Source organism: Lactuca sativa, chromosome 1, assembly GCF_002870075.4.
Source record: "Lactuca sativa cultivar Salinas chromosome 1, Lsat_Salinas_v11, whole genome shotgun sequence".
NCBI classification, from domain to species: domain Eukaryota; kingdom Viridiplantae; phylum Streptophyta; class Magnoliopsida; order Asterales; family Asteraceae; genus Lactuca; species Lactuca sativa.
In genome coordinates this window covers 247,922,505-247,937,104 of record NC_056623.2, presented here as the reverse complement: position 1 = coordinate 247,937,104, position 14,600 = coordinate 247,922,505, and the positions used below count along the sequence as shown (strand labels likewise).

The following is a 14,600-nucleotide window of genomic DNA, read 5'->3' as shown; positions in this document are numbered from 1 at the left end:
CAAGTTGGCGGCCCAACTCGGTGAGTCAGGTCAACTGTAGGTTGACTTTGACCGGGAGAGTTGACTTTAACCAGGGGTAAAAGAGTCATTTTACCCAATGCAATGATTAGCATCTGATTGAGTGTGTTTATGGATTTGTAGCCGGGGAGATATCGGAGCTGCAGCAGTTAGCTTCCAGAGCCATACACACAGCAGCCAGTTCACGAGGTGAGTTTCCTTCCAGTAGGAACGGGTCTAAGGCCACAATGTCGGCCCATTCAGTTAGCAGTAGTTTCTGGACTTCGGTCCAATGCAGTAGCTAGTATGTTTGACGCCTCTGTGGCTCAGACAGGATTTATGTGTTTATGCTAGTTGATATGTTATGCTATGCTGTGTTCAGTTAGTCCGGACTTCGGTCCGATGCAAGGGACGGGGTCCCAGTCGGTTTCGGACTTCGGTCCGATGTAGGAGACGGGGTCCCAGACAGTTTTGGACTTCGGTCCGATGTAGGGGACGGGGTCCCAGTCAATTTTTGGACTTCGGTCCGATGCAGGGGACGGGGTCCCAGATAGTTAGTCCGGACTTCGGTCCGATGCAGGGGACGGGGTCCCAGTCAGTGGGCAAGGCCCAGGATGTGCTTTATATGTAATTGTATGGTATGTGGTAGTTTGGGGGAGCTCACTAAGCTTCGTGCTTATAGTTTCAGTTTTGGTTTCAGGTACTTCCGCAAGCAAAGGGAAGAGCTCGGGATGATGGCATCGCACACACCACAGCTTCAGTTTTGTCCTGGGAGTTGATTCAGTTTCTTGATATGTTTGGATACAGTCGTGATACAGTTTTTCTCACAGTATTTTATTATGGTTTTTGAAACTCGCAACGTATGGTTTTATTATGTGATACTCAGTTTCGTGGTTTTTGTTATAATAAAAATCGAAATTTTTGGGTCGTATTTTTGGGTTGTTTCAAGTTGGTATCAGAGCCTTGGTTTGAGGGATTCGGATACACCTCCGGGTGTATCTGAACTCAAACTAAGGGAAAGATAAAAAGATTTTCAAAAAGGAAAAATGTTTCGAATGAAATTTTGAAAAGCACTTAGAAAGAAAAGATTTTTTTTTAAAACAAGATAAGGGTGTGGTGCATGCGATCAGCCGAGCTCAAGTAAGTACTCCCAAATTACCCATACAAGTTTTATTATTAATTGTTCCAGTTTCAGTAGAACAGGATGCTAGTATAGGACTAAGGATCTAGGAGGATGCCTTATGTGCCTGCTATATGTGTTTCAGCTTTATGAGAATTGCATGCTAGTATTGAGTAGACAACAGTAGGATAGCGTGTTTAGGTTATACCTGGTAGCGCGAGCTTAGCATTGTATGCTAGTACAGTTTCTCATTATGAGAGTAGATTTTCTTGAGTAGTTTCCGGTGTCCGAATGCTGCTTGCTTCGTGCTTTGTAGAACTCTTGGTGATGAGAGTTAGCCGTTAGGTGAATACGTCACGTCATATGGGATCAGGGTTGAATAATCTCAGAGTATTGGATTTGGCTCTATTGCGCAGCTCTTGTTTGAGTCTAACCGTTGTAGGGACGAGCCTTTTACTCGAAGGTTATCCGAGCCTCATCACATGTGATGGTATTCAGGTGATGGCTAATTAGCATTACAAGGCGGCCTTCAGCAGCTGAGGACTGGTTTGGGTGGAGTTAGAGATTTCCCTAGGGCAAGCCTAGGATGAGAGTAGCAGATATCAGTAGTAGTAGAAGTGACTTGGTGGAGTCAAGGCAGTTGTTGAGGAAAGTACGGATAGATGTGGAAGGTAGTATGGGCCCGTACTATTGAAAGTAGAGGATCCGTACTCGAATCAAGGAAGGCTGAGACAAGACCAGGAAGCTAGTAGTAGTATCAATGATCCCTTGAGATATTTCGGTTTTCTGATGTTGCTATGATGTGTTTCAGAATGGTGGTTTTGCGTTCGAGGCCAGCAGCCGGCAATGGAGGTGCCGGGGAGGGATCAGGATCAGGCTCGGGGGACGAGCGCATGGATGAGCAAACCAGAGAGTTTCTTTCTTCAGAGATTTCTCGTATCATTTTAGAGCAGACTCCTGTGATCTTCGGTTTGATCAAGGAGGGTATCCTAGAGCTGATGGATTAGAGGTTGGGCACCTTCCGTGCCGAGGTGGCGGCCATGATGGGGTCACGCACACTTACGTTTAGGGAGTTCAGGGCATGTGGAGCTCCAGACTATCACGGGGCGTAGGACCCCATAGCGAGTACTAGATGGTTGGCGGATGTGGCCAACGCGTTCCGCACGAGCAGATGTCCCGAGGAGGACAAGGTTAGATTGGCGTCCTGTCTTCTGAAGGACAGGGCACGGGATTGGTGGGAGGAGGTCGGACATACCATTGGAGATGATGCAGCGTTGGATGCCATGACCTGGGCTTATTTCTCTACCAGGTTCAGGGCGGAGTTTGCACCGGTTATTGAGGTGCAGCAGTTAGCCAGAGAGTTTCAGGACGTCACCCAGACTACAGAGACCGTGGCGGAGATCACCGCCAAGTTCAGGGAAGAGGGCTCTTCTTGTTCCTCAATATGCATCCGACGAGGAGATGAAGAAGGCCCGTTATCATGAGATGTTGCGGAGCGATATCCGCCAGTTTGTGAGCCGGTCCAGCTGTAAAATGCTGGATGACATGATTGCTAGGGCTCGAGAGAGGGAGATTGATCTCGAGATGGAGAAGAAGAGGAAACCGGAGGCAGTTTCGGGTTTAGGAGGTTCAGGCAAAAAGCCCAAGGTTTCAGATCACAGATCCAGGATTCAGCCGAGCCACGGTCGATGTGGCAAGTGTGGGAGGATGCACGATGGGGTGTGCAAGGCAGGGAGTTCCGACTGCTTCAAGTGCGGTCGGACTGGGCATTTGAGCAGGGATTGTACGACCCCTGCTACTGCCATTGCAGCATCAGATCTGATTTGCTTTCAGTGCAATCAGAGGGGACATAAAAAGTCCCAGTGCCCGAGTTTAGCCGCAGTAGGGAAGGTGGCTGCACCTGCCCCTGCTACTTTGAGGATTACAGATGGCTGGCAGGGCCAAGCCGAGGCGCCAGTGGCGAAGAGTAGGGCTTTTCAGATGACAGCAGAGGAGGCGCGAGCGACTCCTGATGTGGTGGCGGGTATGTATCTTCCCTTCATCTCTATATTATTATTGATTGATTATTGCTTATGATTATATGTTTTATATAGGGTCGTTCTCTGTGAACGGCATTTCTGCTATGGTATTATTCGATTTGGGGGCTACCCGATCATTTGTATCTCTTGCGCTTAGCAAGAGATTTAGTAGAGCTCCAGGGGAGCTGGATTGTCCACTAGAGGTTGAGATAGCAGATGACAGGACCGTGAGGGTCGCCAGAGTGCATAGAGGGTGTTCTCTTCAGTTGTTCGACGAGCAGTTTTTGGTGGACCTGGTTCCTATTCCCCTGCGATGGAATAAGGTTATAGTAGGCATGGATTGGCTGAGTCCCAATGAGGCGGTGATTGATTGTGAGCAGCAGCTAGTGAGGGTTCGCACTCCCAATGGGGGAGAGTTAGTGATTCAGGGCGAGAGGCCACAACGCGGACCAACCTTTTGTTCCGCCGCGAGAGCAAGACGCTATTTTCAGCAGGGTTGCGCGGGTTATGTAGCTTATGTCTTGGATGCCCGGGAGAAGGGCAAGGCGACAGTTGATGATGTTCCGATAGTGCGAGACTTCCCGGATGTATTTCCCGAAGATTTACCGGGAATACCTCCTGATAGGCAGGTTGAGTTTAGGATCGACCTGATTCCTGGTGCGGCTCCGTTAGCCAAGGCACCATACCGTCTAGCTCCCCCTGAGATGCAGGAATTGTCTACGCAACTGCAGGAGCTGCTAGACAAGGGTTTCATTCGACCGAGCAGTTCACCTTGGGGAGCGCCGATCCTATTTGTGAGGAAGAAGGATGGGTCGCACCGTATGTGTATAGATTACCGGGAGTTGAATAAGGTAACGGTGAAGAACCGTTAACCACTTCCGAGGATAGATGATTTGTTTGACCAGCTTCAGGGAGCGTCTTGGTTCTCCAAGATCGATCTACGCTCCGGGTATCATCAGATGCGGGTTAGGGATGAGGATGTGCAAAAGACTGCTTTCAGGACCAGGTATGGTCATTATGAGTTTGTGGTGATGCCATTTGGGCTCACCAACGCTCCAGCCGCGTTCATGGATCTCATGAATCGCGTGTGCAGGCCGATGCTGGATCGGTCAGTGATAGTATTCATAGATGATATCTTGGTGTATTCCAAGACGCAGGAGCAGCACGAGGAGCACCTGAGGGAGGTGCTGGAAGTTTTAAGGAGGGGGAGACTTTTCGCAAAGTTCTCCAAGTGCGAGTTCTGGTTGCGCGAGGTGCAGTTCCTTGGTCACCTCGTCAACCATAGGGGTATTTTGGTGGATCCGGCCAAGATAGAGGCCATGATGCAGTGGGAGGTCCCGAAGTCTTCATCCGAGACTTGGAGCTTCCTAGGGTTTGGCAGGGTATTACCGGAGGTTCATTCAGGATTTCTCCAAGATAGCAGTGCCGCTCACCCGACTGACCAAGAAGTCGGTGGTATTTCGTTGGGGGCCTGAGCAGCAGGCAGCATTCGAGACCCTCAGACAGAGATTGTGCGAGGCTCCAATCCTTACCTTGCCATAGGGAGTAGAGGACTTTGTAGTCTACTGTGATGCCTCAATCACAGGTATGGGAGCAGTGTTGATGCAGTGAGGCCATGTGATAGCTTACGCCTCGAGGCAGTTGAAGCCTCACGAGGCTAACTATCCTACCCATGATTTAGAGCTGGGGGCGGTTGTGTTTGCCCTCAAGATTTGGAGACATTATCTTTATGGGGTCCGTTGTACTATCTACACGGATCACAAGAGTTTGAGGTACCTTATGGATCAGCCGAGTCTGAACATGAGGCAGAGGAGGTGGTTGGATGTGTTGAAGGATTATGATTGTGAGATCCTTTACCATCCAGGGAAGGCCAACGTGGTGGCCGACGCCCTAAGCCGCAAGGTGTCGGCAACCCCTATCATAGATTTGTGTTTGAGGATGACAGTGATTACTCTGTTGTTGGAACGTATCAGGGAGGCTCAGGTTGAGGGCCTCAAGGAGGAGAGGCAAAAGTGTGAGAGGATAGTGGGCCGAGTAGCTTCGTTTGATTATGACAGTCGGGGATTGCTGACGCTTCATGGGAGAGTATGGGTACCGTACTAGGGTGGGGTACGGCAGGTGTTGATGGACGAGGCTCATAAGTCTCGATTTTCTATCCACCCAGGGGCGACGAAGATGTATAGAGATCTTCGACCCGATTATTGGTGGCCATGCATGAAGCGGGATGTCGCCTGGTATGTTGAGAGGTGCCTGACCTACAGGAAGGTCAAGGCGGAGCACCAGAGGCCTCATGGCAAGATGCAGCCGTTAGATATTCCCGTGTGGAAATGGGAGGACATCACCATGGATGTTATCACCAAGCTTCCCAGGACCGCACGAGGGGTAGATTCGATATGGGTAGAAGTGGATCGGTTGACGAAGAGTGCTCATTTTATCCCGATCCAGGAGAGTATATTAGCTGAAAAGTTAACCGATATCTATGTGCGTGAGATCGTGGCACGTCATGGAGTGCCGGTATCGGTGGTGTCAGACCGAGATATCCGTTTTACATCCAGATTCTGGAAGCGGTTTCACGACGAGATGGGTACTCGTCTCCATTTCAGCACCGCTTTCCACCCTCAGACGGACGGGCAGAGCGAGAGGACGATTCAAACTTTCGAGGACATGCTCAGGGCATGTGTTCTAGACTTCGGTGGCAGTTGGGATACGTATCTTCCATTAGCGGAATTTTCGTATAACAGCAGTTATCATGTGAGCATTGACCGACCTCCCTTTGAGATGCTTTATGGGAGGAAGTGTAGGACCCCGATTTGTTGGGGCGAAGTCGGTCAGCGGGTCGTTGGGAGCACAGAGGTGGTGCGTAGAGTCGGAAGAAGAGCTACGCCGACAGGAGGCGTTCAGACTTGGAGTTCTAGGTAGGCGATATGGTCCTTCTGAAGGTCTCACCCTGGAAGGGTGTCATCAGGTTTAGGAAGAGGGGCAAGCTGGGCCCCAGGTTCATTGGTCCTTTCAGGGTTTTGGCCCGAGTGGGTCGGGTTGCTTATCGGTTGGACCTTCCAGTAGAGCTTAGCCAGATCCACAACACCTTCCATGTGTCTCAGTTGAGGAAGAGTTTGGTGGATGAGTCAGCAGTTGTTCCCCTAGAGGATATTCAGGTTGATAGCAGCCTGAATTATATTGAGAGGCCGGTCGCGATTCTGGACCGGAAGACAAAGACCTTGAGGAACAAGGCAATTCAGTTAGTGAAGGTGCAATGGCAGCACCGAAAGGGGTCTGAGTGGACATAGGAGGATAAGGAGGAAATGAGAGAGCACTACCCAGATTTATTTGCATATTCAGTCGTAGCAGACTTCGAGGACGAAGTCTAAGACAAGTGGGGGAGAATTGTAACGCCCCATCTCTGGTATGTTGTTTCTGTGGCATTTATTTAGAAGTTTTCTTGAGGGACTCGGCGAGTCTATGGCCTGACTCGTCGAGTAGGGTTGAGTTTTCGAGCACGTGTTAGACGGCGACTCGACAAGTCCATATTCGGGACTCGGCGAGTCTGCCTGCCAGGTAGAAACCCTAAATCCTCGGGTTTATACCCTATTTAAACCACCTTATGAGCCCCCAAACTCGTCCCCTTCACCCTCAGAGCATCATTTAGCAAACCCTAATCATTTCCTTGAGTAATTGTGCATTTCTTGTGTGAATCTTGAAGTTTTGAAGAGGAGAAGGAGGCTAGATCCAAAGGAGAAGAAGAAGATCCAAGGTCTTGCACCCATTTCAGAGTTTATTGAGGTATTAACCGAATCCCTGCTGTTTCTATGATTGATTTCTCTTTAACAAGCATATTTAGCCTCTTTTAGCCATTCCTTAGCTTGTTCTTAGTAGAGAGATCACTTTAGATTGATTAGCCTTCGGATCTAGCCATGTTTCAGTTCCAAAATCATAAATCTATCACCTTTATGGAGCCATTATGCATGATAACCCTAGATCTACTCTTCTAAGTGCCTTTTTAGCCTTTATCTCCTTTTTCATGTGTATGTACACGTAAACTTGGAAACTTTACGTGGTAAATCAGCCTTAGGAACTCAGATCTATAATTTGTATGCGGTGGTTTTGATCAGAATCGAGGTTTTAGGATCTGCATGCATGTGACTCGGCGAGTCGTTCTTCGGACTCGGTGAGTCAGGTCACGTGTCCCCGATCTTTACCCCTTTGAGTGATTCCGAGTGGAAGCCAGTGAGCAGTAGGATGGACTCAGTGAGTCGGAGGTTAGACTCAGTAATGGAGGGACTCGACGAGTTTTTCATACAACTCGGCGAGTCCAAGACAATCTTCTTAGATCGAAGAACAACTCGTCGAGTTGTTCATATGACTCGACGAGTCGGATGCAGATTGCCTGAGCTTTTGAATCAAGAGGGTACTTGTTGAGTCGATGCCGTGCTCGACGAATAGCCACGAGTAGGGTTGAGAAGTGCGACTAGGGACTCGGCGAGTTGGCGGCCCAACTCGGTGAGTCAGGTCAACTGTAGGTTGACTTTGACCGGGAGAGTTGACTTTGACCATGGGTAAAAGAGTCATTTTACCTAATGCAATGATTAGCATCTGATTGAGTGTGTTTATGGATTTGTAGCCGGGGAGATACCAGAGCTGCAGCAGTTAGCTTCCAGAGCCATACACACAGCAGCCAGTTCACGAGGTGAGTTTCCTTCCAGTAGGAACGGGTCTAAGGCCACAATGTCGGCCCGTTCAGTTAGCAGTAGTTTCTGGACTTTGGTCCGATGCAGTACCTAGTATGTTTGACGCCTCCGTGGCTCAGACAGGATTTATGTGTTTATGCTAGTTGATATGTTATGCTATGTTGTGTTCAGTTAGTCCGGACTTCGGTCCGATGCAAGGGACAGGGTCCCAGTCAGTTTCGGACTTCGGTCCGATGTAGGGGACGGGGTCCCAGTCAGTTTTGGACTTCGGTCCGATGTAGGGGACGGGGTCCCAGCCAGTTTTCGGACTTCGGTCCGATGCAGGGGACGGGGTCCCAGATAGTTAGTCCGGACATCGGTCCGATGCAAAGGACGGGGTCCCAGTCAGTGTCAAGGCCCAGTATGTGCTTTATATGTAATTGTATGGTATGTGGTAGTTTGGGGGAGCTCACGAAGCTTCGTTCTTACATTTTCAGTTTTGGTTTCAGGTACTTCCGCAAGCAAAGGGAAGAGCTCGGGATGATGGCATCGCACACACCACAGCTTCAGTTTTGTCCTGGGAGTTGATTCAGTTTCTTGATATGTTTAGATACAGTCGTGATACAGTTTTTCTCACAGTATTTTATTATGGTTTTTGAAACACGCAACGTATGGTTTTATTATGTGATACTTAGTTTCGTGGTTTTTGTTATAATAAAAATCGAAATTTTTGGGTCGTATTTTTAGGTTGTTTCACATGAACTTAAAGATCGAAGCTTTATGTGACATTCAACCCTTGGGAGGCTAGATCCAGAGTTTAGGGTGATAGGTCTGCCTTAAAATGTCAAAATGAGATTTTGACTTAACGGACTCAGCGAGTCAAAGAGCTGACTCGACGAGTCGGCTAGTGTTTTCCCCGATGAGTCTGGACGTGGGTAACTCGACAAGTTGACGGGACAACTCGACAAGTTGAGTTGGGTTTTCGCGAGGTTCTGAAGGAACAAGCGGGACTCGACGAGTCACATAGATGCACTCGGCAAGTCAGGTCAACATGGACAGTTGACTCGAGTGTTGACTTCTGTTGACTTTTAGGTTTAGTTAAGGCAGTGGTTATGGGAACCATGGTGGGGTAAAATGGTCTTTTACCATCCCAAGAGTTTGAGAGAGAGATTAACCTAGTTTATTTTGAGTCGTGATATAAGTGTTAATTACAGATTATTATCTTATATGATAGGCGGAGGCTAGTTCGAGATTCGTGTACGAGATTATTACTTATTTGATTACGAGGTGAGTCTTCCCACTATACTTACCATGAGTGGTATCATTGTGTGATCGAGATTTCTTATGTGCTTACATGTGTATTTTGATATTGTGCATTATGTATTTGTGATTTATGATGAGTATTATTATTATGAGCTTGTTGAGTTAGGATCGGAGGGTCCACCCGAGCTGTACGACCAAAGGGGTCTCCATTGAGACACATTGATCGGAGGGTCATATTGAGTTAGCCTCGAGTGGCTAATGTGATGTGTGTGGTATTTTAGGGAACTTACTAAGCTTCGTGCTTACCGTGTTATGCGTTATGTCTTTCAGGTACCTCTCAGGATCATGGGAAGGAGCCTACTTCATCGTACACACACTTGAGTTGGAGATATGTTTTGGAGGATCCTGTATTTGTGTTATAAACAATTTTGGGACATGTGTTTTGATAAATTAATGGTTGTGAGATTTTTGGGATTTTGGAAATGAGATAATTGTGTTTTTAAATGAAATTTTTTGTTTGAAAATTTACAATGTTACAAAATATCTTTCCATCCTAACTTTCCAGTGATCATACATTTCAACAACTAGCAGTGGGGCACGAGAAGGGTAACCCACACTATTTTCTATTTGCATCGAATACATTTGTTGAGTTTGATTTGGAGAAGCCATTGAAGTTAGAGTATTAGAGCAGAAGCGGTATATAGAAGAACTTTTATCCTAAACACAGAAATGATTGAAATACCAAGGTAATCTCATATCAAGTATAATTTGTTCATATGGATTCAAAGGACAGCCACTCAAGCTCTGATACCAATTGTGAGAACAAGATTCAATGCGCGGACAAGGTTTGAAAGCTCAAACCTTGAATTAACTCTTTAAGATGAATGTGTTCTTCTAATAAGTTGGTCCAGTCAAGTCTGATAAACCAGTCAAGACTTGAAGATAATATTCAACAAAGTATTTAAGTGAGTAAACTAAAGTAAGATTGAGTATAATCAAAGTAAAGGCAATTTAGAACAAGTAGAATGTAAGTGAAAGAAATTTAACATGCAAAAGAGTAATAAATTGATGTGAAGAGAATATCGATTGATTGCTATTCATGGTGTGTTTTCATGAAAAAACTACACCTTAAATAGTAAAAGTGAGACATGGTATAAACCAAGATATGTTCTAAGGACTAGTTAAACCTAAGAGTTTGACAAATCTGACTCTTAAAAGATTTGTTGAAATTGTCCTAAGAACTGTTACATCAACAATAGCCAAAAAGCATTGAATTCTTGTACAGACTAATACTTCAAAACATCTTTTTCTCTAATACAAAAGGAATTCAAAGCTTCTTTAAATCTTGGACTTGAGTGCCTTCATATTTGATTTGGATTACTAGAGGTTCACTTTTTATGCATTAGGAGATAGAGGTGAGTCCTCTCACTATACTTGCTTGTGTGGTAGTATGTATGCATGCTGACCAACTGGGTCTTACTTAATATTTGTTGTTATGTGTTATTCGGAGTTGTTGATAACTCTCGGACATGTTGTTAGCCCACTGTGACTACTGATAGTCTCCTGGGTTGCTGATAACCCACTGGATGTGTTGTCAGCCTACTGAGACTACTGATAGTTTCCACGGTTATTGATAACCCACCAGACGTGTTGTTAGCCCATTGGGATTACTGATAATCTCCAACGTTGCTGATTACCCATAGATGTTTATTTTATATTGTGTTGTATGTGATTTTGGGGAACTTACTAAACTTTGTGCTTACGGTTTGTGGCTTATATGTTTTCAGGTTTTGTTAAATTAAAGGAGGGGCCCGACTCGATTGCGTCATATCCATTGGAGATTTCCATACCTAATAAATTTCGATGTTACTCTGATACATGTTTTTGAATCAAATGGTTTATCTAGATCTTTGAAGTTGTAATTTGGAAATACTTTTATTTTTAAATGAAAATTTTGGTTTGAAATTTGGGACATTACATCATCTCTTATCCAAGTAAATCTTGAGGGTTTTCTATGGTTATATTCCTTTTATGTAGGAAGAGGGCACTCATGATGTTATATGTGAAAATTATCACCTAAAATGTCTTAAAATTTAGTTTTTCAAATACTACAAATAGTGATTCTTTGGACTTTTTGGATATTTTTTCTACGTTATATGCTAAAAATATATTAAAAAGAGAGCATATAATTTACAAGGAAAACAATTATTTTCCTTTTCTCTTTTATGTTCTTATTAAATAAAGATATTACTAAAAATATGAAAGCTTCTTTTATTTAAATAAATTGATTTTTTTGGTTATGAGACTTTCAAAAGAAAAAAAGAAGTTTTGCATCGAAAAGAAATATCGTGTATAAAGTGGAGGGTTATAAATTTTGAGATTTTGATTTTTTTTTTTTTTTTGATAAATGTAAGAAGGTATTTGTAGGTTTACGAAAGTAGAGGTTATTTTTGGAAGTTCCTAATTTTGCTTTTTATATTCACACTTCATTCGGCATTTTAATTTATAATTTATTGTGTTGTGTTTATGTATTATATTACCATCATGCTTAATTTGTCATATATCAATGTCATCCCATAGTTTATTGTGCTTTTTTTATTATACTCAAATGTATATTTTGTAGTGCAGACTCATGATTTTGTCAAATATCTATACTTACAAAGCATAAATTGGATTCATAAGGGTATATGTATTTATTTTAAAACAAAAGTATGACCTTACTGACTAAACTTCTATCTATGTAAATTAATAAATATTTTTGCAAATATTTGATTAGTCGATACGATTTCAAATTATGAGTATTGCTTTTTCTTTTCCAACCATGATTTTCACAGGTTTAAACCTAGTAAGGAATATACAGGACATATAAGAAATTGTTAAAATGCATATATTTTACTCTAAGGAGATCTAGAGATGCAAATTAACCATCAATCTTTATTAAGGGTGTTGATTATTCCACGATGTTTTTTCATCCTTCAATGGCATTTTATAGTTAATTGACATATATGTCCATCAGCTTTAATACTTGAATGTTTATACATGGACACTGGATCATGCTACCATCTTAGATCGGGACTCACAACGAGCAAGCATTAAAGACTGTACTGATTGCAGTAACTATCGATGGTGCAGTTTTCGTCTTCAAATGGAGGAATTCTTGGTTGATGCCAGGTTCTTCATTTCCGACACAGGAAACTGTTCATACACCTTTCAAACCCAAGATTTAACATGTTTAATAGATAAGTCTCAAAGAGTTAGGTTAAAGGATAGCTTTGAAAAAATAAAGTCTTAATGAATAAAGACATTTTTCTATCAGTTAACCCATCAAACCCGTTTGTTTATATTAAGGTGAAAAGAAACACGATTTTATATCTGTCAAATCCCTGCTCCATTGAATCAACTCCGTCCTCCATTGAATCAGTTAACATGAATATAAACTTGGTATTCAAATATCACAACAAATATAAACGCCAAAAAAGAGATTTAAGGTGTTCCTGCAAAATAGATAACAAATTAAGAACAATTTATGTAGTTTGAACATATGTATAGCAACTGTAGCATGCGAACTCACACCAGATTCAAAACACATCACATATATAAACCTCACAAAGATTGTTTTAGAGCCTTTGTTGTGTCATTATCACCTCCTATGAGATGGTATTTCCAATTTTACCTCTATCAACAAATTAACAAAGATATGTAACTTTCTTACCAGTGATAGAAGAGGTTAGCCTGGTCAAGCGTTGGATGAAGAGCGTGCAAGAGAAAAAATGTCATCAAAATACATCTTTCTTTATAAAAAGTAAAAACACATCTATAAGCTGCAAATATTTCTAGTTACACGCTCATTAACTGTTCTTCTGTTTAAATCTGCTTACATGAATAACGATAAACTCAAATTTTCAATTTAAAAAAACAAACAGTTGCAGCTATTTCAAAGCAATTTAATCTGGCATTAAGTCGAGCAGTTGGCATGCAGATGAGAATGCATTCTTGATGCTAGAAATCACAATTTTTTTTAAAAAAATTGGCGAATAGCGGTAGAAGCACAATCACCTATCTTAAAGATACATATAGCTTTTTGGGTAGGTTTCCTTCAGATAAATCTTTTCTGAGGTATCTCTACAATTATATGATTCACAAGTTCTTCCCCATACCAATCACCCATTCTCTAAAATGAAAAAATAATACATATTTCTCAACAGTGTAATAATTTTATTGAATATAATTGGAAAAGAATGTCATTATAAATCTGGTACCTTGAGAAAGTTGTATGCAACAGGGGGGGCATCAGAGGGACCTGAATAAAGCAAAAAAGTAGTCTCAGATCATCTTTCATCTCTAGCAGCAGAGCAGGGCAGAATAGTAATTTACCAATCTTTGTGTTGGTATGAAGTACAACAGGGTATATAAACTCAATTCATAATTAAATAATCATAATCTTTGAGGCGGGCGTATTGAAAGACAGTTTTCCACTTCTTTCACTGCTCAGTCTGGTTCACCTTCCTCTTTTTCCAACACACAGTGGTTAGTGCATCTTTGTATAAACATGTTCTTACTTTGTTTATATAAATTTACATAGGAACATTCTTATTGCATAATCTGTTCAAGGGCTCCATAACATACGTGAAGATTATAATTCGATACACATGATTTGAATTTTCAAGATTATCTTGGGATCTTTTGGAATTTGGAAACCAATCATGTGCGTTATCCTGGAGTGAAGGAGGAAGAACGAGGAATAAGGAAACATATCAACCCGTAAACTAAAATACATTGTATATTTAAATGAGGGGTATATATGTCCATTAACTATAAAAAAATCCCGTGGATGGATTATTTATTTATGACTAAGAATAAGAATCTATTCATATAATTAACAAAATGTATATCCATGTATATTTCGATGTTGTCTCATATATAATCATAGGCATTTATATAATTATTTGTATAGAAAAGGAAAAGATTGTAGAAAATCGTGGAGAAATAGTAGTTTTCCTTAAGGTAGCTAGGATCTATATATGTATAACATATTTTAATACTTTTTCTCATCATCAATTACTACCTTGAAAAATGAATAACACTGTAGTCGATTTCCCTGAAAACAATTGTTCATCTAGGAAAGACAACGACAAAGATGATGATCTCGACAAGAATGCGATGGATACTGCAGATAAACCAAAAAAGAAGAGGAAAAATCCGATGGATTCTGCAGATAAACCAAAAAAGAAGAGGAAAAATCCGATGGATTCTGCAGATAAACCAAAAAAGAAGAGGAAAAATCCGATGGATGAACCAAAAAAGAAGAGGAATAACAGGATGACAGAAAACTCTTTGGAAGAAGAAAATGGGAAGAGGAGAGAGCCTATAATGAGCGAACGAGATTTCCGTGCCAAGTATCCTCGGACTGATGCAGGCCTAAATGAGATCGAACTGTTTGAGGATTTGACAAGAGATGAAAAGAAAATGATGAGAAAATGCATGGTTTATAATTCTGAAAAAGAACTCGATCATATGGAAGATGAATGGAATGAGTAT

General features: G+C 42.5%; 1 long non-coding RNA gene and 1 other non-coding gene across 3 annotated transcripts; both read right to left on the bottom strand.

Annotated features, from left to right (window-relative positions):
• Nucleotides 1–11,976: 11,976 nt before the first annotated feature.
• Nucleotides 11,977–13,796, bottom strand: LOC122194765 (uncharacterized). 2 transcript variants are annotated; one of them, XR_006184593.2, is made up of 3 exons: nt 13,437–13,796; nt 13,322–13,362; nt 11,977–13,233 (listed from the first exon to the last, which is right to left on the bottom strand). It is a non-coding gene; the product is annotated as an uncharacterized LOC122194765 (long non-coding RNA). The 2 variants fall into 2 exon arrangements; XR_006184591.2 differs by having other exon boundaries at nt 13,322–13,796.
• On the bottom strand, nt 13,505–13,587 carry LOC111899592 (small nucleolar RNA snoR35). Its single transcript, XR_002853006.1, has one exon. It is a non-coding gene; the product is annotated as a small nucleolar RNA snoR35 (small nucleolar RNA).
• Nucleotides 13,797–14,600: the final 804 nt, after the last annotated feature.